Genomic DNA, 24024 nt, shown 5'->3' on the forward strand with positions numbered 1-24024 from the left:
GATACATTTAAAGAAGATCTGAAAAATTTATTATATATTATAGGTTAGATTTGCAAATATTTTTACTTATAATACTCGTGATACTCCATTTCTACAACTTTCGATCGCAATTGCCAGTTATCCACTGAACAAACCCACCCATTTAAATCGTCCTTTCACCCACGCGACTTCACCGTTCGTAATCACCCGCGAGACCGGAAACGAGCGATCCTGGAAGACTGGACCACGCTAGTCAGCCGTAGACGAGCCAAAATTTCGCAATTACGCCTCATTCACTTTATCCCCGGTAGTCAGAGACAGATGTGCACCAGCGGCAGCTGAAAATCCGCGAATCGTGCGTGAGATAGGTTACGCCCACGACGTTCAGTGCCTGCTTTCACATTTCTCATGGGGCTAGGCACCAGTCACTTTTGTTTCGTCAGCTGAATCCCTTTCGTCGCTGAGCGACTGGTGCGAATCGGCTGGCGATTTGCGTAACGTCCCAAGGGAACCGCGCTAATGAAAAACCGGTGTCGTTACCATTACACCAATTGTCGGCCATTGTCTGCGAGAGTAAGTGGCTCCCTCGCGTTGGTATCTATTTTAATTACGCTCTCGTTTGTTAGCGTTCGGTTGGGTAATAACTATGCGTAGATCTATTGCTGTTGAAGGGTTACGAGTATTTTAGTGAAACGAGTCTATTTATAGAGCAAAGAATGCTCATACGAATGAGATTGTGCTATCGTGAGAGATATACTACAAATCGTCTCTAACAACGACCATAGTCGATAATAAGCTTGAAAGATATTTCAGCTTTGAAATGTATGTGGCAACGAACAGTGTAAGTCAACCAAACAGTTTGCTAACTCGACAAGGCAGAGGAAATTAAATTCTAAGTGCTGTGGTCTCAAAAAACCGTTGCTACTTCGAACAGGACTAAAAACTAAAGAACTATTTACACATGGGTGAGAGCCTCTATGAATAACGTCAAGATGAGTGACATACGCATTTTAGCGCGCGAATACTCTCCACTATTCCACATCTAAGTCCACGTCTGGATCTGTTGGGCAGCCATATTGACGAGTCTAATGGTAAATTTCATCTTCCTTCTCGTTCTATCCCTTTTCTCTGGTACATACAACGCATCCTTCGAAAGGACCTAACGCATTAGCTATACCCAACAATTCAAACATCTCATTTCATATAATGGAAAGTCTACAACCACCAAGCATCGCTCGAAATTCCCTTTTACGCGGCGTTTAAATTTTTCCCATTTTCCACGTGAAACTGGCCGATTACGTTCTCGAGCTAGACGGCCGCACAATTTTCCGTGCCATTACCAACTCATTCCGCGCTCGACTATCCGCTACTCCGTCCACTTCTAGCCCCGTTCTACGGACCACCGAGCAACCGCGTAATTTCGAATCGAAGCTAATGTTGGGAAAGCCGTGACCAGAAGTGGCAGCGCGCGGAACCTTGCACTTGGTCCGGCATCTCGCCCCGTTATCTCGATGGACACGGTGTAGCTCGTGACGCAACGACAGCCGGCATGTTTTCACCGCGGAAATTCGTCAGCATTACCGATTTACCGTGCAACGGAACACTGTTTCACGGGGTAGACGTAAACAGTCCCGTGCTTTGAGCTACGCGTTTTTCTTTCGTCGCTGACCACTCAGAAACCTCGAAGCAATTTCGAGGAACAAAGTTGGGTATTCGTAGTTGGAGGTTATTAGAATACGAGTGCGTTGTTTGGTCCAAAATGAAGTTATATTCGTAAAGTATGTGGCGTGTGCGATGTGAAGCGTTGTGCTTTTGAATTTTGAACGTGAAAATGTTTTCACCGCAGAAATTCGCCAGCATTACCGATTTACCATGCAACGGAACACTGTTTCACGGGGTAGACGTAAACAGTCCCGTGCTTTGAGCTACGCGTTTTTCTTTCGTCGCTGACCACTCAGAAACCTCGAAGCAATTTCGTGGAACAAAGTTGGGTATTCATATTTGGAGGTTATTAGAATACGAGTGCGTTGTTTGGTCCAAAATGAAGTTACATTCGTAAAGTATGTGGCGTGTCCGATGTGAAGCGTTGTGTTTTTGAATTTTGAACGTGAAAATGTTTTCACCGCAGAAATTCGCCAGCATTACCGATTTACCGTGCAACGGAACACTGTTTCACGGGGTAGACGTAAACAGTCCCGTGCTTTGAGCTACGCGTTTTTCTTTCGTCGCTGACCACTCAGAAACCTCGAAGCAATTTCGAGGAACAAAGTTGGGTATTCATATTTGGAGGTTATTAGGATGCGAGTGCGTTGTCTGGTCCAAAGTGAGGTTATATTCGCAAAGTATGTGGCGTGTTCGATGTGAAGCGTTGTGTTTTTGAATTTTGAATGTGAAAATGCTGCTGTGGCTTTTCGAATCTGGTATTTAAAGGAATTTTGTAAGGAGCTTGAGAAGGGATGGTTTTATAGGTCAGTGGGAGTAGTTAAGGTCAAGGATGAATAATGTTTAGGGTGTACAACTGTTTGAGGTGAATTGGTATTTATATAGGACAGTGATGACAGGTAAGGCTCATGAAATAATGAGCTGGCATCCAACAAGAGTATGCTTGTTTAATTAGCTTTCTACTTTGTTGAAACAATGGTACGAGACGAAGTTCTATCAAATTTTAGCGTGGTATTCAGGTTGCATTATGTTGAATGCTCATAATAATAGGAGACTTCCGTATAATGCGTTAGTCTGTCTCTATTGATTTGCGTTATGGGAAATCGTGGTGTACGGGAACTTTTCACGCATAATATATACTAATTTCTCTATATTATGAGCGATCGCGTGAAAAAGCAGAAGGATTCGGTAATGACGAAGAAAACAATGTATCGCTTAATTATAGCAGATTTTAGTTTTATTATTCGCCGCGTTCGCATTATACGAGAGTCTACAGTATAGAAGTTTGCCCTTTGCCTTTGAATTATGCGCCATTGTTACCAGTTATTCAAACAGAGCAGTTAATCACCAAAAAAGTAGTGTGATAAAGGAAAACTGAAGAATAGATATATTATGTTTCGTTTTAAAGTCGTTTATTGGATCCCTCTGTGCTTAGGTTCAGAGATGAACTGAATCTTAACTAATTAACTAACGAATAAAGTTACATTAACTTCGTATTTTTTAAAAATCTTTTATATAATCTCAACTTTATCCGACAAGTACATCTCGAGAAGAGTCAGTTTAGGTTATCTTCGATGATCGTCGTATAAACGAACCAAGCTCACGCAAAACTTCGTACGACACACGAAATTGACCTAAATTCCATTTTCTTAATCGCAAGTATCGTTACGAAACGACAGAACGAGGAATCACGCGTGATCTCGTCCTCCTGACAGCGGCGTCCTCTCGCATTTATGCGTCTGATTGTTCCCCAGCAAACAGGGCCAATTGTACACGAAAACGTACCTGTGTCAACTGCATAATATAACGGTAACGGTACCGCAAGAGAACGCGGCGCTGCTGCGCCAACAACGATCCGATTCGCGGTGGCAGCGCGATCATAAACGCTCCTCCATTTTTGTCCGCGACCAGTCGATGCAACTCGCTCGACCAATCAATTATATCTCTCTCATATTATTCTGCCACATGTCGAATTGGAATGTCGCAAAATAAATTGTGCGATCGAGTTAACGAGCGATGGAACTTAAAATCACAATATCCAAATTTAAACAACCAACAAAGCCTTCGACTGGTATCTTTAATGCGATTTACATGCATTAATGCATTCTAATAAAGTATGCGATGCTAAATCACGTACTGACTGCAGAAGATATATTTTACACAGTCGTCCTGAATGACTATGGGTAGAAGATTTAAGGGATGATCTTAGACAGAGGCTGTGCAGTCCATCGAACGTTGTCCCATGGGCAGTTGCTCGGGTTTCCTAGCATCCTGCGTCTACCAACCAGCGTATTATCGCTATTAGCGTAATACGTATCTCACGCCCAGAAAAACTGCCGGCACATTCTGCGCATCGTGGCCACGGATCTCGTCCACGATCTCGGTGGAAACATCTCGATTTACCGTTCGCTCGGAGCCGTGTTTCGTGTCCGTGGACTTAAGATAGCCACGACTTTCCCGTACTAATTTCGCCATATAATTCTCTATCACAGCCTGGTACTTGATAACAGCTACCCTCCCTCCCATTCATCTCGCCCTTTCTGCCACCTGTTATCGCTCACAGGATCTTATCATTATGCTGATGAACGTAAATTATTATAATAGGTCGTCCAGTGGTCGTGAGTTTGTGGATCCTTAAGCTCTCCTCCATAGCTGCGGAATCGATCGTTTATTTATCAGCCGGAATGATCGCGCGTAACGCGGTTTAAAAGGAGTTCCCGTATGTACAGGGTGATCCCAGGAACCTGGTCGTGGCGTGGCTCTGTTCCAAGCGAAGATCGTTCGCCAGAATCTTCTGAAATATTTATCTTATTTCATCGAACCTTATCGCGTATACTTGTTTTGCAAGATGATTCAGAGTGTCACGGTGTACGTAAAGAAACGATCACAAAATTGCGGATTGGATTTTCTACTCTTTTTCATTTTATTCGGAACAGAAATGAAGTCTGTCCCGATCACTGGAACCAGCTTGTACTGCTAATCGCATTACACCAAAGCATCGGATCCGACGAGATAATGGCGCCTGGTGCGCCATCTAATGCGCAATAAATATCCGCGAATCTAGGGGGATTGTGATCGCTCGCGAGCGGCGTCTGTTCGCGATAAGCGAGGAAGCGATTCGTTGAACTTACGAGGTAATATCGCAGGGGTTGCTGGCATTCCTCGTTGGCACGCTTGACAGCGTCGGGTTTTGATCGATGCGCGCTGAACAGGCGGATATAGGAGCGAGGTCTCCGCTTCCGTCGATAAATTGTTGCGGATCGATATTACCGTTAAGCGTAAATAGATTGTTGTTCTGCGATTCCCGCGAGTGCGCAATAATCTCTATCATTTTCTATTTTTTATTCTGTTCAGCTTCTTTCGATGCTTTTTCCTGTGTTTGTTGGAGGTAGTTGGTTTAAAACATTTATTACTGGTTGGTGAAATGGCGAGCCGAATGAGGCTAATGCGAGGACAAAGATAACTTCCGGGTTAGATGAGAAAATACAGTATTGCGTTAATAATTACACTTGTGGATAGCATAAAATTATAGCTGTACTAATTATGAATATATGTAATCCACTGATGCCGTATTCAGATTTATTTTAATAAAAAATCTCGATTCACTGTTCTATTAAAATTGTTATTTATAAAAATTTAGTAGTAAAAAAGTTGTTTGGTTGCATTAACATTGTCTTGTCGATGCTCAGGGCGCTATCTCTTCCGGCTGCCTCAATTCTCGGTCCCTTTTTTCTCTTTACTCGCTCGCTGCTTTTTACGATCGTCCCCGCCGGCTAAATTAAAGCGAGCTAAGGAGGAAGAAACCACGAAATCAAGTTTGCAGATCGCATATGTATGGTATAACTGGACTTGACGCGGATATCAAGATAAGACTGTGTATTCGATGAAAAATGATTTTATTTCTCGTCGTATTGTTCTTGTGGCTCGATACATTTACTCCAGTGATTCAGAAACCTCTATGATGTTCTCATAAGCTGATTCGTCTCACGTTTCGAAATAATCGTTCATAGCGGTGAATTATGTTATGAAGAAAAATTGTATTCCCCAGGCAAAAAATTTACGTAGGATAAAAAGTATCGAGAGTTAATTTGAAAACTGAAAAGTATGAAATAACAAAAAGTAATATTTATAATGCAATTATAACGAGATTTTAAAGTAGAAAACAGAGAAGTTGAGCAACTGAGAAGAGAATTCTCAATTATCAAACCTAAAAAAAAATTACACGAAAAATCAGGAAATGAATGGTATCATTATCCAAAGAAATGAATTTGAAGACGACAGATAAAATATAAAAATGAAACTCAGCGATATACTTTCTACAAAATAAACAAAATTACGTCAACCCTTAAACTGCAAATGGCAGAAGACATATAAACTCTAAAGTGCATACTTCAATTGCAAGCATTAAACAGCAAAGTTAAATAATTCATATCAAAGAAACGTAACAAATTCTCTGCGAGATTTTACACGAAACGACGATTAAACGAAAAAATGACCAGAGAAAGATAGAAGAGAAGATGGTGACAACGTAGCGCGCATAGAGTCTTCCCCTCCGCACGCGATTCCGCAAAGAAGAAAGTAACAGTACACGCGGTGTTCACCGGGACCGCATAAATCTCGCGGTTGCAAGCAAATTGTCCAGTCCAGAGATAGAACGCGACGTGTAGAAGGAGCTACGCGTTGCGTCCGCAAGAATAACAGCTAACAGGAAACGTTGTACGTGGCCTGGTGTATCTGTTATGTACGCGTTTGTAGCCGGCTATGGTAGTCCCGTTCGTGTTGCCGGATAGTTGCGCGCCGCCAGAGGATCTGCGGACGGATCTCCTAGCCCCGAAACCTAACCTCTCTTTCTTCTGCTTTAGGTATCCGCGCGAGATGAAACCCGCGGATGAACGTATATGGCGCACGGTAATTGTCTCCGTAGGTGATGCGGGGATTAGTCGAGGGGACTTGGCCGATGTAGAAGTCCCGGAGTCGCGTTTCAAGGCTCCCATATTCGTTCCCCCAGCCGATATTGATTCTGCGATCGGCCGGTATTGTATGTTTAAAGTTAATTGGTCGTCCAAGGTCAGCTTTCCGGTCGAGTTACGTTGCACAGGGTGTTTCAAAGTTGTACGATCGAATTGTGAGGTTGCATTCTAGAAGGTGAACGCTAGCGACACGAAAATGAGATCGTACAGAGAATGTGCTTTAGAAATATCTATTAAAGTATGTTCGTGGAAAGATAAAGGATGTGGTTATAGAGTTTGATGTAGATTTCCAAATATGGAAAATAGTTAGGATTTGTTATCGCAATAAGGCCAATTTATCTATTTTTTTAAATCTATCTTGCTCTTCATATTAATAGTCACATAAAATCCTTAATCAATATCAACAGTAAACCTATCAGAGCGATTAAATGACCGCTTAGTAGACGCCATAGGTAGAAATAGGTTAATGTAATTAAACATGTTGGAAGTTATATACACTATAGAAAAATCCGCGCAAACAAAGGTACACTGTTCGATAGAACAGGTCGTTTTACAATTCTTTACATTAAGTTTCGTTCCTTTCTCTTACAATGCCCATGCGGTACCACTGCCGGGCAATAACTTAGAAACACCTTATCCCTGACCACTACCCACCGCCTCTACAAATATTTGCCAACGCTCAATAACCCACCTACCCAACCTCCATCCCTCTTCCGCCCAGCCGCGGTGCTCGATCGCGGGATGAAGTGTTGCTTTCGTGAATGAAGCAGTTTACGTTGGACACGATATCGCTTACAGCGACAATTTAGCGCCGCTAGTTAGAATTATGCGCGAAACCGAATACTCGCGCTCATATTACGTGATCGCGCGATTTATAATCCGCTGGTGGATCCTCGATCGTCCTCCCCTCTCCCTCTGGCCATCTTACCCCATTGGTCGATCCATCGGCCGCGAATTAAGTTTCCCGGCAACACGAGACGCGTAAAACACCCGTGGCCGTAATTTCTGCGTATCTTTCTACTCTATTAGGAGGATTCTCATGAACTCTAACTGGACTTCCCGTTGGCGTGTTCATCGATCATCTCGCCGTGGACCCGCGCGAGATATCCGTTCCTGTTTCGTCCTCCGTGGGATCGAATTGTTTCGAAACGGCACACGTTGGAGCTGGTATTTTAACTCGATTTCGAGTCTGAATGCAAGTGTGCGCGTTCGTTACCTAACCTACTAATGGATGAGCGAGTTCAGAGCCGTTCCGTGTACGCTAGAAGAACCTGTGGCATTGTGCGTCGCGATTCGTTATGCGATGTGTCGTGCGAATAGTGATGAGCTCGGATTTAAGCGCATATCGAGCCCATTACTTATCACATGACACGTCACGCGTTAAATCGTTACGTGTGTGGGCTGTTTAACATAAGTGCCTCGGCACGGACGGTTCAATGGAAGGTGGCTGTATCTGGATAACTCTGGATGGTTCTAAATAAAGTCAGTTCCTGTCGGATGGCTATCGTCGTATGCTTGAAATGGGGGACAGAGAGATTTGTCAGATCTATATGCACTTATCAATTGCCAAATAGTAATTGTAAGTCTCGATTGGGGGTAACAAGATTAATTTATTTTAATTCCCCTATGGCAATAAGTTAAATGGTCAATCATTCATTTAAATCAACTTTTAAAAATACTAAACAGTTAGTTCAGGGTAGGTTAGTCAGTTAAATTAATAAAAGGGCAACAAAAAGCAGAAAGAACACGGTATTAAACCTATATCATTCTTTCTGATTTTGGTTTTCGCCCAATTGATATTTGTTTAGCTGCCAGCGAGGGCTTCAACTGAATTACTGATCAAAAGTGACTAAAATATAAATCTCCCCTTATTCAACTAACTTATGCATACAAGCAGAACGTTCGACAACGAAGAGTACTCAATTCGCAAGTTAAGATAATTCATATGAACCTGAACAGAAACAGCTGCACGCTTCGCATCCAGTTTTACGTAAGCTGGTGGGATCAGAAACCGTAATGGACCGACGTACGAGTCTTTTCGTCGGTTAACAGCTCGGAAATGCGCGTTAGCAGCGGCGCTGCGGCTCGATCAGGCGATACAGGACTAAAATGGCGCTTGTTCGGTGCCCGGTCGGACCGAATGCTCAGGCCAGGCACACTCCCCTGCCCGATTACGTGCGAAACGTGGGCGAATCACTTTTCTCCCGCGCGAATCGACAACTTCGGCCACTCTTAACTCGCATCGACAGACCGGCTGTAAACCGGCAATTAAATACGAGCCAGCCCGGATACAAGAGTGGCCACGCGAGGGAGATCTCCGCGCGGAGCGTCGCTCGAATTATTTTATTGAGCCATTAGCTGGCGGTTTTTCGCGTACGACCGCCGCGTTTACCAGCGCGAGTACACGCGAGAGCCAGCCGCGTTTTCGATCCGAACTTATTTCCTTTTGGTGATCGCGCGGGACTGCCAGAGGACGGGCTAATTAATTGGGCGCGCCGATTGATCGATGGGCGCCGGTTGCCCGCGGATCCGGGATTTCCTTTCGGGGTGGATTCACCGGAAAAATTGCTTCGCGTGCGTCTCAAAGGCATTGCAACAGTCCTGGGAGACCACCGCCATTATGACGCGCGTCTGCGCGTACGTGAGTGGGGTTATAAATTTATTAAGATAACGAGGAGCTTCTTGTCAGAGGGATATTGATGGGGCGAGATGCGGAAAGAATAGAACTAAATAGACTATAATTGGCGAAATAAATTATACGCGTCTATTGTGGGCCTGTGCGAGCGCGAGTTCGTCTTGTTGTAATAATACAACGTTTGATTTCAATTTATAATATAATTTAAAAGTTGCAAATGATTTACAGCTCGTGTTAGAATGTGGTGAATAAAAATTGAATTTTTTCTTGATGACGAGAGGGAAGAGAGTAATTGTAGAATTTTGAAACGTTGTGAAAACATGGCGGATAGCCTTCAGGTTGTTTTGATCGCTGAAATCGCGTATGTAGAAATTCGACTAAATCTTTCATTCATAAACGGACGTTTTGCACGTTCAGGTTAATGTTTTTATCGAAGTCAACCGGTTTCTACGCGCTTCTACGTACGTTCGCACTGGAAACGCCTGTTCGAGAGAAATCCGACGGTGGTTACGCGTAGACGTAGCGAATCGCTTTTTGCGCGTGGTATTCCATTCGACTACAAATTGGTTGATACGCGCCTTACTCCTATAAAACAGGGGAAAGTAAGGTCACTGTGTCGCGTGTACGTATCTACGTTGAATATTAAGCTCGCGTGCAATACAGTTTTCCGATGTAGCAGGTGAACATTTTCGTTCTATCGTTATTTCTCGTGTTAATGATATTTTTACTATTATTTGGCACTAAGATTTGAAATAAGGAATAAAGAATTTCAAGCGAATAAATGAAAATTTTAAAAATAATTTAATGTTCTCGAGTCCATTAAAAATGAATACTAACAAACTTAATAAATATAATGTACGTTTGTGATATTAAAAACAAGATTTATAATAGAGAATTTGAAAAATTCTGTGATACAATAAGTATAATAAGTTCCTCATTTTAATATTAAATAGTAAAATTTTAGTTAAAAATTTATTCCTGAAATTCTACAATTCTTTTTTGGCAAATGTTGTTTTGCGGTCTCGTGAGAAAAAAAGAACTTTTATCAGTCACGTGCGTGTACCACTTTCAGGAGAATAATACTTGATAGACGTAGATTGGCGAGCACATGTCTGTCTTCGTTGTCCAACTTGTTAGACGTCGTGTCAGTACTTTCAAAACAACAGTTGGCCCAATTTTTCGCGACAGATAATCGCGGGACGGGTCATAAAGTAAGAGAATGACCTGATTGTTACACCACCATTTTGTTTACTATTCTCTGAAATGCGGCTGGAATAACAACGATGTCTAAAGCGATAAGTGAAACGGAAAGGCTGAAAAATTACGGTGACTAACGTTCTGAAAGTGTAACGTGAACACGCGTGGAAGGATATGACAATGGTAAATAGAAAATGGCACAGAAATTTCAAAAGTAAACGTCGAGGGTCAAAGTTTTATATTTTATTTGATTTGAGTACTTTTGTCGAGTATTCGAGTACAATTGTCATTGGCATTTTTATTGCAAATTAATATTTCAATAGCATTTTGGTTTCTAGAAAAATCGTATGTTTAAATAAATTTACATGGCATTAAAGAATGTTTGTGTTGCAGGAAATTTTACACCAATTTAGTTCGTGAAAATAAAGTTTTCGCTAAAAATACGTGCAACTATAATCTTATTTAAGAATCACATGTCAGAAGATTTTATTACTCGGTGAAAGTTTAGGAAATTTTCGTTCCTTTCTCCGATCTATCTATCATTTCATCTATTTCGTTTTGTAACATGCTGTTGCTCAAAAGTACAATGACTTGCAATTCACTTCAAAATTACGAACAAAATTCTACGATACATTCACCTTTCTTCGTTCACTTATGAAAGTAATCAGTAAATGGAGATTACAACTTAAAAAATTAAACTGAAATTAAATTAAAATACAATTAATCAAGATTAGTTCTAACTGCAATCCCTTTTAATTTTCCAAAACTTAAAAATTTAAATTAATTATATATTTAAATAAATAATTACAATCCTGCTACAAACTAGGAATTATTATTAAAATGTTAACTGGTTATTATTGGGTTAATTAAAAATATTAACAGATACAATGTATATAAACACGTCAATTATTTGTTAAAGTTTTAATAATATTGTTCATTCTGATTATACATGTGGACGTAGGAAAAAAGTTTGAACAACGATTTTATAACTAAAAATAGAAGGAAAATTAAGAGCGAAAAAATGAAGTTTAAGGCTTTGTTTTCCAGTAAACCGTCCTTGAAAATTTATGAAGTACGTAATACGAGCGCAGTGGCGGTAAGAGTCCATTGCGAGCGTTCCACCCATCCTCGCGCACAGCCCCATGGGATTTTCGCGCGTCCTCCCGACAGTGGGCTCTTATTATTAGCAATCAAAGTTGTTTTTCTTTAAAACGAGAACTCGCAAAGGCAATGTCGTTCTTTTCAATTTTAGCCTTATTTTGACTACTAAAATCATCCATAATAATTTATTACCACCTGTAATTGAACACCTTGCATCAACAATAAGATGAAAAAGTGAGTTAAGGTGCAGGAAGCGAGGAATATTGCAAGATTTAGACACTTTTTAATCTCTTTCTCCTCGCATTTTCAACACCCTTCCCATAAACTGAACGTTTCCTTCTAATTGAAAGTCTTCTTTTAAATCGCGATAAGAAGAGTTCGATGCTACGAATTAATTTATTCGTCTAATTGTCTTTGATTATACACCCCAGGCATTTCAAGAGGGAATAACATTTCCAGTAGCTTTCAAATTTTAATAGCACGTTCAACTCCTCGAAACGTCGATACGTTCGCGTGTTTCGCAATCAAGCAGTGGCATCGGTAGATTTTCAATTCACTCGAAGCATCTCATTAAATTCGATTATTATCACCGGCAGTCCTTTCTCGTTAGCGATCGAGGCACGTCTCTCTCTTATAATTGAGCCACTAGAGCCTTATCCAGGGACGTGTGTCGTCTGGAACGAATGGAACGTTTACGCCAAACTCAACATTGTACAGGGCCGTGTTATCGTTAATCGAAATGCCCCTCGGTTCGCCAAGTAACGCGTCGCGAGACGAGTTCATACGATACTCGAGTTGCAACATAGTGGCAGTCGCGAGAAAAATCCGCCAGGCGGCCTGTCCGTGCGACTTCGTCCCTATAAACTTAAACACCGTGGTTGTAGAGTCGTTGGAGGAGATTCAGCGTGGTAGCGAACGAAACCCTCAATTATCCATTAATACGCGATAAATGCGGCGCTGTGTACGTTTGGAATTCGTTAATGGCCGTGGATCATCCGAGTGCAGCCGTAACTCACGCGACTACCAATGGGACCTACGAAACTTGCTAATAAATCTGTCAAATCTTTGTTTCATTCGCCGGAATATGAACACGCGTATCGAACACCTTCTCCCCACCCGTTTCACGATCTCGCTGGACTTCTCTCGCTGACTTTACGAACGCAGGCACGCGTTATGCGTGCAGGCAGGATCGCATGGGTTTTTCCTCCGCGGAAGGGACTTTTGCAGCCGTTCCACGCGAATGCTGGAATCCTCTCCCGTGTTCCTAGCATTCTCGACGATACGTCATTGTCGCCAAGCGTTATGAACGCGCGCTATCTCCGCGTGGTAATGCGCGAGCGCCCGCGCGACCACTCGACTGGATTTTTCTTTCCGTTCGGATCGTTGTAAATCAGCTTTGCCCGGCGATACGCGCCTAACCGCACGTACACGAGGCATTCTTGACGGTATGTCACTGTCGCGCGACATCATGATCCCAATGTGTCCTGGCCAGCACGCGCTACGCGTCCGAACGCTTTACGGCTCGCGCGAAGGACGCCTAGCGAAGGCACGCGATGCGCGTTCAGGCACTGGCTGTTTCCCTTTTTAAAGCCACCTATAAATTAGTCGGGGTGCACAGTTGAATCCGAGTTATTTCATCTCGAGAGTTCATTTTACTTGTAAATTGTTACTTGTTCCATATTGTGACTAGACTTCAAGCGGTTAATTACTAAAACGGCGTCTAAGGAGTCATTCCTTCCTTTATTTGGTGTAATCTCACTTTTCGAGGGGCTAGCGTGCTTTTGAATTTATACAGAGTACGCCAGTGAAGGAGGAAAATTAGAAGTAACAATTTTTTCATGAAATATTTGTTATTAGATTTTTTTGTATAGATTTGAATTGAGCAAAATGTGCCATTTTACTTCTTATAGATAACGTTGTAAATATTCTTCTGATCTCTGATAATTTTGCACCACTCGACGAAGCAGATCAGATTGAATCCGTCGTCAATCAATGTACAACTCAAAAAGACACAAAACAGTAAAAAGAAAGTCGCATGCGAACAAATCTCTAAATCACGTGTCACTAATGTTCAACGCGGATGCATGTTTCATTGCAGAACGTAGTTGACTACGCGACAATGACACTCGAGCTCTTTCAACGTTCTCCTCTCTTCTTTCAAACCTTGTTGCTCCTCTATGCTTTAAGCTTAATGTGAAACTAGTCTCCTCAAAGTTTTTCATCCGTGACATTGCACGAGCGAACGGCACTCTTCCATGTCGTGGAATATCGAAATGATTACGAAACAATCGTTGTACAAAAGTCACACAGTCACCATTCTTATAAAACGATTTTACTCAGACAGCGCGCTGTACAGACCATTGCCACCATGCTTAAAATGATCTAATGTCTCTACGCTACCCTGAAGAACAGAGAGTGAACTATTGGACTTTCAAAATTTCTTGCTTCACATGTGAACATTGTATTCATATACCAAATAGAAAACTATTTGCGTGAAATGTTCGCTCTAAAGCTAAGGGACATCTAAATTTCATCCAAACCTACATTCGTTACTCGAGAAACATAAGTACGTGTTCCAAAATGTCGACGATGTGATATCCTGTAAAATGGGTCCCTCCACGTATTTATCGTTTAAAATGATCTAAACCTCTACGCTTCCCTAAAGAGCATAGAATGAACTATTGGACTTTCAAAATTTCCCACTTCACACGTGGACACCCCACTTATATATCAGATGGAAAAGTATTTGCATGAAATGTTCACCCAAAATTTCGTCGAAACCTACACTCATTGCTTGAAAAACATAAGTACATGTTCCACAGTGTCGACGAAATGATATCCTGTAAAATGTGTCCCTCCATGTATTTATCGTTTAAAATGACCTAAAACCTCTACGCTCCCTTGAAGAGCAGAGAATGAACTATTAGACTCTCAAAATTTCCTACTTCACACGTGCACACTGTACCAGATGAACAACTATTCGCGTGAAATGTTCGCCCAAAAGTTACATAACACTTAAGTTTCGTCAAAACTTACACTAATTACTCGAGGAACGTAAGTACGTGTTCCACAGTGTCAATGATGCGATACCCTGTGAAATGGGTCCTTCCACGAATTTACCGTTTAAAATCATCTAAAACCTCTACTCTTCCCTGAAGAGCAGAAACTGAACTATTGGATTTTCAAAATTTCCTACTTCACGCGTGCACACTGTATCAGATGAACAACTATTTGCGTGAAATGTTCGCCCAAAAGTTACATAACATTTAAATTTTGTCGAAATTACACTACTTACTCGAGAAACGTAAACACGTGTTCCACAATATCGACGACGTGATATCCTGTGAAATGGGTCCCTCCACGTATTTACCACCCATTCGTCTTCGCGGCGAGCCGTCATCCTTCGAATTATGCTAACAATGCAACGCGACCCAGAGGCCTGTGTCGCGTTCGATCTGTGGGGGAGAAGATGAATATCTGATATGGGAATCCGCGTCGTGTGAACGCGGACAAGCCGCGTACGTGTGCCCGCCGCGGTGCCGCATTGTAGTCCGATGCAAATCGCGCAAATAACAAGTAACAGCCGCCGCGGTCCCCCGCCTGGACAAATAGGAAATGGAACTTTCTTGTCCTCGAGCGTGCCATCGAGCCGTTTCCCATGATTGCGCCCGCGATAGAGCGAGCCGGCACCGAAACGAGGGACGCGCGGGACCAAGATGGCCGCCGCGTGACCGCGCGCGCGCGGTCGACGCATGAATTTCTGCGTAAATGGGAAAACGGCCGAGTGAAAATGGCTTGCGCAACACCGTAGACATCTGTTCGGCTGTGTAGATGGTATCTGGCGGTTGATTAGGCATGCTGGGAACGATGCGTCACACGGGAGTTTCACTTTTGTTTAAACCGCCACTGCTCGGTGAGGAAACTCTGGTTTGTTTCGTTCGGGAAAATACGGCGAGATGTGTCTTTGTGCGTGCGCCTGTGTACGCAAATGGGACTGTGGCGTGTAATTGCCTGGGCCTGTTATTAGTGTAGCCATTGTCGACCGGGGTTTTGAAGGGAAAGAGTTAGAGGTGGAGATTGTGACGAAACAGGAAGGACTCGTGCGAAGTAGTTTGACAATGTATCTAATCTTATGCCAAAGAATTAATTTTGCATATTTATATATATTTTTATGTTTTAAGTACCTTTTTTGGGCTTGACACTGATATCTTTGAAGAACTAAATATAAAGAGATATGGGGTTGATTTGTGTTATAAAATTGACTCAATTAAGTATTATATATTTTTTGTAATCACAAAAGAGATTTTACTTTGTTTAAGTGTTCACTATTTCAGTACACCAGTGGTGTTATTATGTGCAACAAATTGCGCAAATAATTGTAAGTTTCATTTTTCTTGCAACATCGTTAGAATCGTTGAAGTTCGATTTAAATTGGAGCAAACAAACATCTTGCGTTCGCCATCTTTAATATTTCAGCAAAAACGAACGTGAGAATCATAATTAATCGCGCGTTGCGCAACCAGAACAGAAGAAGGCTGTGTATGAAAAGTTAACGGCCTTGTAACAAAAGATTAACTTACCGGAACATGCTGTAAAAACATTGTTTTATGACTAGTCTCCTGTTCGTAGAATTGTTACATTTTCGCTTTCGATCTTGTTTAAATTAATAACCATTGTGAAATTGGATTTTCGAATGTTCTGCTTTGCAACTTTTTCATCGCGTCGAATAAAAAGTCAACAATTATAATTGTTACATATTAAAAATTGTAAATTAAACTTTCTCTTTCTTCTTTTTCTGATATTCGAATAAACATTTGGTTTGAAACTTATAACTATTTAATTTGGCTAATGCAATTGGGGATGTGAAGACTAAAAAAACTAAATTGAAGTATATGAACTTGAAGTATATTTTTTATTGTCATTATCATTGTCTTAAATTACGCAAGCAATCTTTTAACTTACGTATAAAACTTTATAATCGAAACTGTGGAGATGTAAATAATTCTTATTGTTGGTACACATATACCATTATAAGTTTCAAGCTGGATTTAATAGATAATGGTTACATTTAAGAAAGACACGACGTATCAGATACTTTTGTTATATGGTAACATCCGCTATCTTTCATTATGCTTTCCAAAGATACCATTAATCAACGTCCACGTGAAAGTGCAGAAGAAAATTTAAATTCAAGTTGCGTATTGACCTGTAATTGCAAGTGAAACGAAACTTACCCTTCGAACCATCACGGAAATCGACTTCGCCTAAGCTGCAAATGGAACGATCGCAAATTAAAAGCGTTACTATTTTCTTTTCTCTTCAGATTTACAGAACTTTGTATCAACTATAAAAAAAAGAGGATTAAATATACCATTACATTTGAAACTCGTTACCTTTATTTTTAGATCCTCAAAAATATTCTTAAAAACGAATTTCCTTGCGATTAGTTCAATTTAACTCTCTATGAACCCGTGTAACTTTCAGGTCACATTTTAATTCATCGACATTTTACAAAATAATTTAAACCTTATAGGTCGGTGTGACTTGAAAGTCACAAAGTTAATATATCGCAATAAAATTGTTTAAACGCAAAAATTTGTTTTCATTTGCATATATAAGTTTATAATTTCTGATTTTTCGTTCTCACAATTTTTTTGGACTTAAAACAAAAATTCGATTCATTGGGGGTTAAATGAAACCAGTAGCGGAAATAATTTAGATGCTCAAGTTTTTTACAGTTTACAAATTGAAAAATATTCGATTTTTAAGAAGCCAGTTTAATGGTCAAGAGTAAAATAGATGTTTCAGAGGTTCTGTATCTTGACAGCTTCTCGATTTTCGCAATTTGATTTTTAATTTTGTAATGAGGCCATTAGTATCAATAGGCGCACTTAATCTGAAGTCTCAATCATTTATTACCTGCGCGAAGATCTAATTATTAGGAATTATTAGTACATTGTAGGAACTTGATATTACCGGTGCATTATAATTATGACATATAAAGTTAATATCCATGCACGAAACATCATTATACCAAGCAGTACCTTCGCCATTTCAAATTTTACATACTCATTCTCCTCACCGTTATGTTAATAAACTGACAGTCTTATGGGTAACTGTTCAGTCTCCACCGTATCGTTTATGGAAAAAATCGTGATTAATTGCAAGAAATTCTACAATAAATGACAATACTTTGCGGTATTACACGTGCAATCAACGGTAGTAGTACAAACAGGAGTAGAACAAAATAAATATCGTCAGACGTTAATAAGAATACAGGCTTTACCAGCTGAAAAATCTAATACAGTAATGTGAAGAACAATATATATTATATTATTCTTAAGAATATTAATATAAATATGTATAAACACTACATAAAAGGTAACTTGTGCAGAAGTTATCTTCTTTTACCCAAATTACTAACATCTTTAATAACAATCAATTTATTTCAAGATTTACTATTTAAAAAAAAAAGAGCCATTGCATTAAAAAGAAAACGATCCTGAACAACGAACAATTCATCTCGCAATTCCTCCTTTATCCTTAAAAGAGACTCCCTACAATAGCAAATCCAAACTAGCGTAACAACTTCTCTCTATCAGCTCGCATCGACGCGCTGTTCACCTCTTCCGCCACGCATCGTGGGAACGTCAAATCCCCGCGAAGATTTCCGTACACAAAACCGACAATGCTTTCACCGATTCACGATTTTCATGTACGCCGACCGTTCCGTCGAAGGGAGGACACGGCTGTTCGACAGGGACTCTCACTTTCCTCCAACGGCGTCGAACCGTGGTCCTCGAACAGCGAAGGGGCAACACGACACACGGGTCGGTTCGACTCTCGCGCAGATTTATGAAGCTTTCTCCCCGCAGCGGTCGAACAACGAGGCTTTCGTTTGCTTTTATTCGCTCGCCGTTATGATAGGCTCGGTTGGTGCTATCACGGACCAGCTAGGAGGGCAACAGACACATTTCCACCGAGCAACAGTAAAGATCCTCTGTGGCGATAAAGTAGGAACAGTGGGAAATAGAGGGATTCGTGTTACACGTTTATCTTCGACTGCCAATCGGCCAATTGTACGGCAAAGTTCCTCTGCGCATAGATAATTAGTCTGGGAGCCAAATAGTGTCTCCTACTAACTTTTTGTGCAATTACAGCAAGTCCATAGCGCAATGACACTGTTATAAGTTATACGATAAGAGATTTAGAGATTGTCTTCAGCCATCGATCACTTGATTGTGGTGTGACAATTTTGTGATTAGTGAAATTTATATCGACGAGAGAAAGCAGAGACGGGACTTCGCAGAATACCAGACACTGACGTATCGGTCTTCCCGCCGCTTATCCACCTCGAACATTGTAAGCATCAACGGTTTCGCTCACTTCTGCAAGTAATATGAGCCGTATCTCGCGAGATTTGCGTACGATCGTGTCGTAGGATCAGATACGCCGCTAAAATTGATCCGTCAAACTGTTGCGCATTGAAATTTCCACGGATAAGACGCGGCAAAGTTGAGAGGAAGGACTGACGCTGGCCACCCAATACGTCTAGCCTACATCCCAGGTGGCCCAAGATGGCGATAGTTTGGTCAGAGGCGAGTCCACCATTTTTCTTCCCATCTGGTTGGACACATGCGCGTTCGAGGCTTCGCTTTCGTTCAATAAAACCGTGCAAGCTCGAAAGGTAGCGTCCTTTCCCGGGTAAACGTGGCCAAGTCGCTATCAGCGTGTACTATGACGTTGTACATGACGCGAGCCGCGATAATAATCGTCGAGAGGCATTCGAAGAGCTCGCGGGACGTTCCGCGCGTCTGACAATGCAGAAAAATCGATTCTAGCCGAGGACTGTAGTTATCGGAGCTGTTCATCCGCATTATCTGCTCCCTCGATAACCTATGACCGTGTAATTTATCGACAGTCACCAGACGGCGCCGATGCGTGCACGCGTGCGCTTCCTTTTGTCAGAGGCGGATGATTTTTCTCAAGAGTTTCGCGCGTTTACACGCGTACGCTGCTCGCAGGATATTTATTTCTGACATTTCGCTCAGGCTGCACCCTGTTGCCACGTAACGATCGTCACTCGTGTCGCACTATAATTATTTTCACTGTATTCAAGTTACTCCTTTTTTGGGACACTTTATTTGTCTATTATTAACGATGTTTCTCATTTGTAATAATTTTATATCGATGAATTATACGTACACACGTGTGTCACTGTTTCCAAAACAGTAAATTCAAAGATATCGTGCTAGATTTTTGTTTTCTGCAGTTCTACAGAATTTTTGAGTATTCCTCGATAGTTTTGAAACTTATACAGAGTTACCCTAATAGTGGAATTTGGATACTTTCGTTTGAAGTATGATATACGTTTCAAAAAGTTATTGTTGTTGGATATGCCAATCACGTTGTATTAAAAAATATTTACATCGTTATAATTCACTAAAATATCTGAGTTATTTTTTAAGTACAAACTAATGAACACCATAAACGAGTTACATCCACAGATAATAATTAGACACTGAATACAAAAATCACCAGAAGTTTCATCAATTTCCACTCACTAATTGCACAAATAATATTTTGTTACCAATGCTAATTATTACGAAATTAATACTCGAGCATTAAATTGGCAGAATAATGTTCAATGCGAATTTAATTTAAAAAAATTACGTACATTTTGCATACATTCTAGAAAAATAATATCTTCATTCTGTCCATACGGATTCATAGAATTGATCGCTGCGCCGTGGCTCGTTCGTTTGCCCGGCTACCTGACTGCGAACAGACGATTTAGGTGCAACCTGGTATGCGGTCGTGGCGAATTCGAAACGACTTAATAAATTCGCCCAAGACCGTAGAAAATATAAAAACTGTTCACGGTCCGCTGCGCCCGGCGTTGATACGCTATTGATACGGTTATTGTCGGTGGATTTCTCATTTTGCGCCAACCGTGACTTACCCGCTCCGCTGCGACGGCTTCCTGGATTAGAATTCACCGTTGATCGTATATTGACCGACTCTACGACTCGATTGGGTTTACTTCTAGATGGGATCCCGCGAGTCCTTAAAAATCTAGGATTTAAGAGATTGCTCAGCGTCCTCGAAGTTCCGTGAAGGCGTCAGATCGATAGGTTACTGGGTGGGGTTGTAAAGCTGATAAACTCTAGTCATTTTCCTCTGATATGAACTTAAGTTCTCTTCAGATTTGGATGCGAACCGAAAATTAACAAATCTGTATCTTGCAGAAACAAATATAATAAAATCGCTACATAATTCAATAAAATTCAAATGATTCACCACGTAGAAACTAAAGGTAACTATACTAGAACATATTCCCTTTTTTACGTTTAACAATATTAAAAACTTAATAAATTTAGCTATTTCTAACATCGAGACGAGCAATCTTTAATCCCATTTCATCCCACTTAGTGTGCACGTTGTTTCTCGTCCGTAACCATCCGACAGGTCGTTATCGTTTAGTCAGTCAGCCCTGCTGGCATCCCTTTTTTCGCTTGTTGTTAGATTCGTTGCGGCCCGACGTATTCAGATGAGTTTCGTCCGACCTTGAAACGGTAAGGTCATCGAACTACTGGACATCAGCGCGACTCCAGCAGGGGTACTTTGAAGTCTGAACAGCGTCGTGTCTCACCTCGCCTCGCCTCATCTGGCGTCACCTAACCTGAGCTCGCCTCGGTGGTCCCATGCCAGTTAGTTCGTAGATATACGCCCATATATGCCCCGTTCGACTGCCATGAGTTTCTCCACTCTGATGCTTTTATTGGATATCGAATCGAAATCGCGATGCAATTATTATCGATGGCCTGCTACGACACCGATGGTTAACGCGCTTTTACATCATAGCGTCCACTAAATATGCCACTCACCATTATAAATATCTGAAACGTGCAGTTTAGTTTCAGCTTGAATTCATTAGCGAGCGTTACGTTCAACAGGGGATTTGTCCACGTCGATTAGCCATCGTAGCATTTTCGAAGCAATTTTATTGAGTAGAATTTGTAGGTTAGGAATTGCGAACCAACGTTGTCCTTGAATCGTAACTGAATTCTGCATAGGTGGTACAAAATGATGCACAGAACACAGGGTTTTCAAGTTATTCTTTTGTAGTAACTTCTAAAATTTCGTATTCATACATTTTATCACATATCAGTGGAAATGATAGAAAATTGCATGTACAAAAATTTGTGGTCTTTTGTTAGACTCCTCTGTTATCTCAACACAGAGCACACCTTAACCAGTTAAGTGCGTTCGACGTGTATACTCGTCGTGCAAAATAAAAAATTACCATTCACTATAAAAACTCGAAATCTAAATGAAATGTAACAAGAATATTATTTTGTGGCATGTTCCCTTTACATTACCAATACGTAAACTATTTTATTATTTTTTTTGTTTACTCTTGCTATCTTCAATTTTTCTTGTTTATGTATTTCATTATTCTTTGACAATTTTCAAGATTTTAGTAAGAATAACGTATTCAGAAACGAATAGTTAGTTTCTTTGACGAATAAAAAAGTAATCCCTCGTAAAATGTATAATAGTACTATTTACCTTGCGTTCGACGTATATACGCGTCGTTGCCTGTATTTAATTTCGCACCTTGTGGCGATCTGTTGAAACTAAATTCCACAGCTAACTGGTTAATAAGCAACCAAAATCGAACGAACTCTAAATACGTCATCGAAGAGGTCAACTCGATGATCGCTGATCGAATTGGTCGCTTTCACCTTCATCGAGGTCGCGTATAAGTTCGCGACAGTGCGCGAGCCTTAACGATTCTGTAACGTCGCCGCTATTTGTCGAATTAAATCACGTTAATCCATTGGTGATCCCGCGATTGAACCGCGGCACGGTCGATCCAGGAGCAGATCCTTAGATCCGCTGGGACACTCGTTAAAGAACATTCCGCGGCCAGCCTAGGCCGCCTCTGTCCTTTCAACCGACGGGTCGGGATACGATCTGGTAGTTAGACGGTAGTTCGACCGCGATCTCGCACAATGCGCCAGTGATTTGTCGACTTTGGATGAGATCGTGTGCTGGTACGTGCAATCAACTGGCCACGGTCCCGTGTAAGCCGATTCGAAAAATCCCTGCCCGCTAATTAAAGGTGGTGAGCGTGAGGAGGGGAGGGGGAGCAGAGGAGGGCGAAAGTTGTGCAATGTCCGCCTGTATGAGGTATGCACTTCTGGAGGGAGAACAAGGGAACTTTTCTGTACACTGTTTGTTCTTATTGATGACCAGCTGTTGAATGTGACTTCGTCTGTGAGTGGATCTTGGCGAAGTAGATATTTTTTATACCTTTTAAATAAAAGAGTTCAAATATTCAGAGAAGAACAAGTCGAAGGTGCAAAAACTTTGTTTAATAATGATTTTGTGCATTGAACATCAGATGAATATTTAAGAAGTCGTTTAAGCTGTGTAATTTGTAACAAGATATGATCCTAGAGGAGGAGAAGGTCTAAATGAGAACTGGTGAAGTATCGAGTCAAGTTTAGACGGTTCATCCCCCTGTTTCTCTTTTTCTTTTAATTATGGTATTCTTAAGGAAGGCTGAGAGCTTGTACGAACATATTCCGTTGTTTTTTGCAAAAATAATGGCTCCCTTTTTTGTCCATAGCAGAGCGTGGTTTCGATCCACGGACCTCTGGGTTATGGGCCCAGCACGCTTCCACTGCGCCACTCTGCTGATGTGTGACGCTTCGTGTTATCGAAAATAAAATGAAATGAATGTGATTTATGAACGGAGGATGCACGATGAAGATGGAGGTATTTGTTATTTTTATGTGACGCGTTACAGAAAATCTCCATCCTCGCCAGGTTTGACAATAAATCCTGGTGTAAGCGACAGAACATTGCGAAACAAGTTCTGGCATTGCTTGGCCATATTTGAACCTCCTTTCTTATCATCTTAAATTAAAATTATACAGAAGACACTCTCCACCACGATATTAGTTTAACAGTTAAACGATTCAGAAAAAACTAATTTTTACTACTGAAAAAAGAAAATAAAAGGTTGTGTAAAATGTAGAATTGTCGAGGAATTTTTTTTAAATTGCACAACTGTATGCAATCTCCAAGTGACGACTACAAAGTTGAAATATTAATAATTCGATAAATCATCAAACTCAAAGTAGCGCTAATTTAAGACAAAAATGTTTCACGGATATTTTATTAACGATACCTATAAAAACGACGATCAAACGCATTTGTTAAGTCCATTCTATTAAATGTCAATAAAACGCTACATAAAAAGCCTTAAATCTTACGTAATAAATACGCGATAGAATTCACGAAAAACGTAAATCATTGGAACTATTAAAGCAACGTTTACGACTGTCTGCGTATCCACCTCTAGAAATGGCAATACAGATTAATCGTCGTTAAACACTTGCTATATAACGCAAAATTTTAACGCGATAGCTCAGAAGGATCATCCAGAGCCCTAGAGCGACCTCTGCT

The 24024-nt window shown here is 41.0% G+C and overlaps 1 protein-coding gene and 1 non-coding gene across 2 annotated transcripts in view; both read right to left on the reverse strand.

Moving 5' to 3' along the window:
• LOC143429767 (uncharacterized) overlaps positions 1–24024 on the reverse strand; it is a 206034-nt gene that overhangs the window by 60790 nt on the left and 121220 nt on the right. The gene's annotated exons all lie outside the window — the stretch shown is intronic.
• Positions 23180–23251, reverse strand: Trnam-cau (transfer RNA methionine (anticodon CAU)). Its single transcript has one exon. It is a non-coding gene; the product is annotated as a tRNA-Met (tRNA).

This window comes from Xylocopa sonorina, chromosome 12, assembly GCF_050948175.1.
Source record: "Xylocopa sonorina isolate GNS202 chromosome 12, iyXylSono1_principal, whole genome shotgun sequence".
NCBI lineage: Eukaryota > Metazoa > Arthropoda > Insecta > Hymenoptera > Apidae > Xylocopa > Xylocopa sonorina.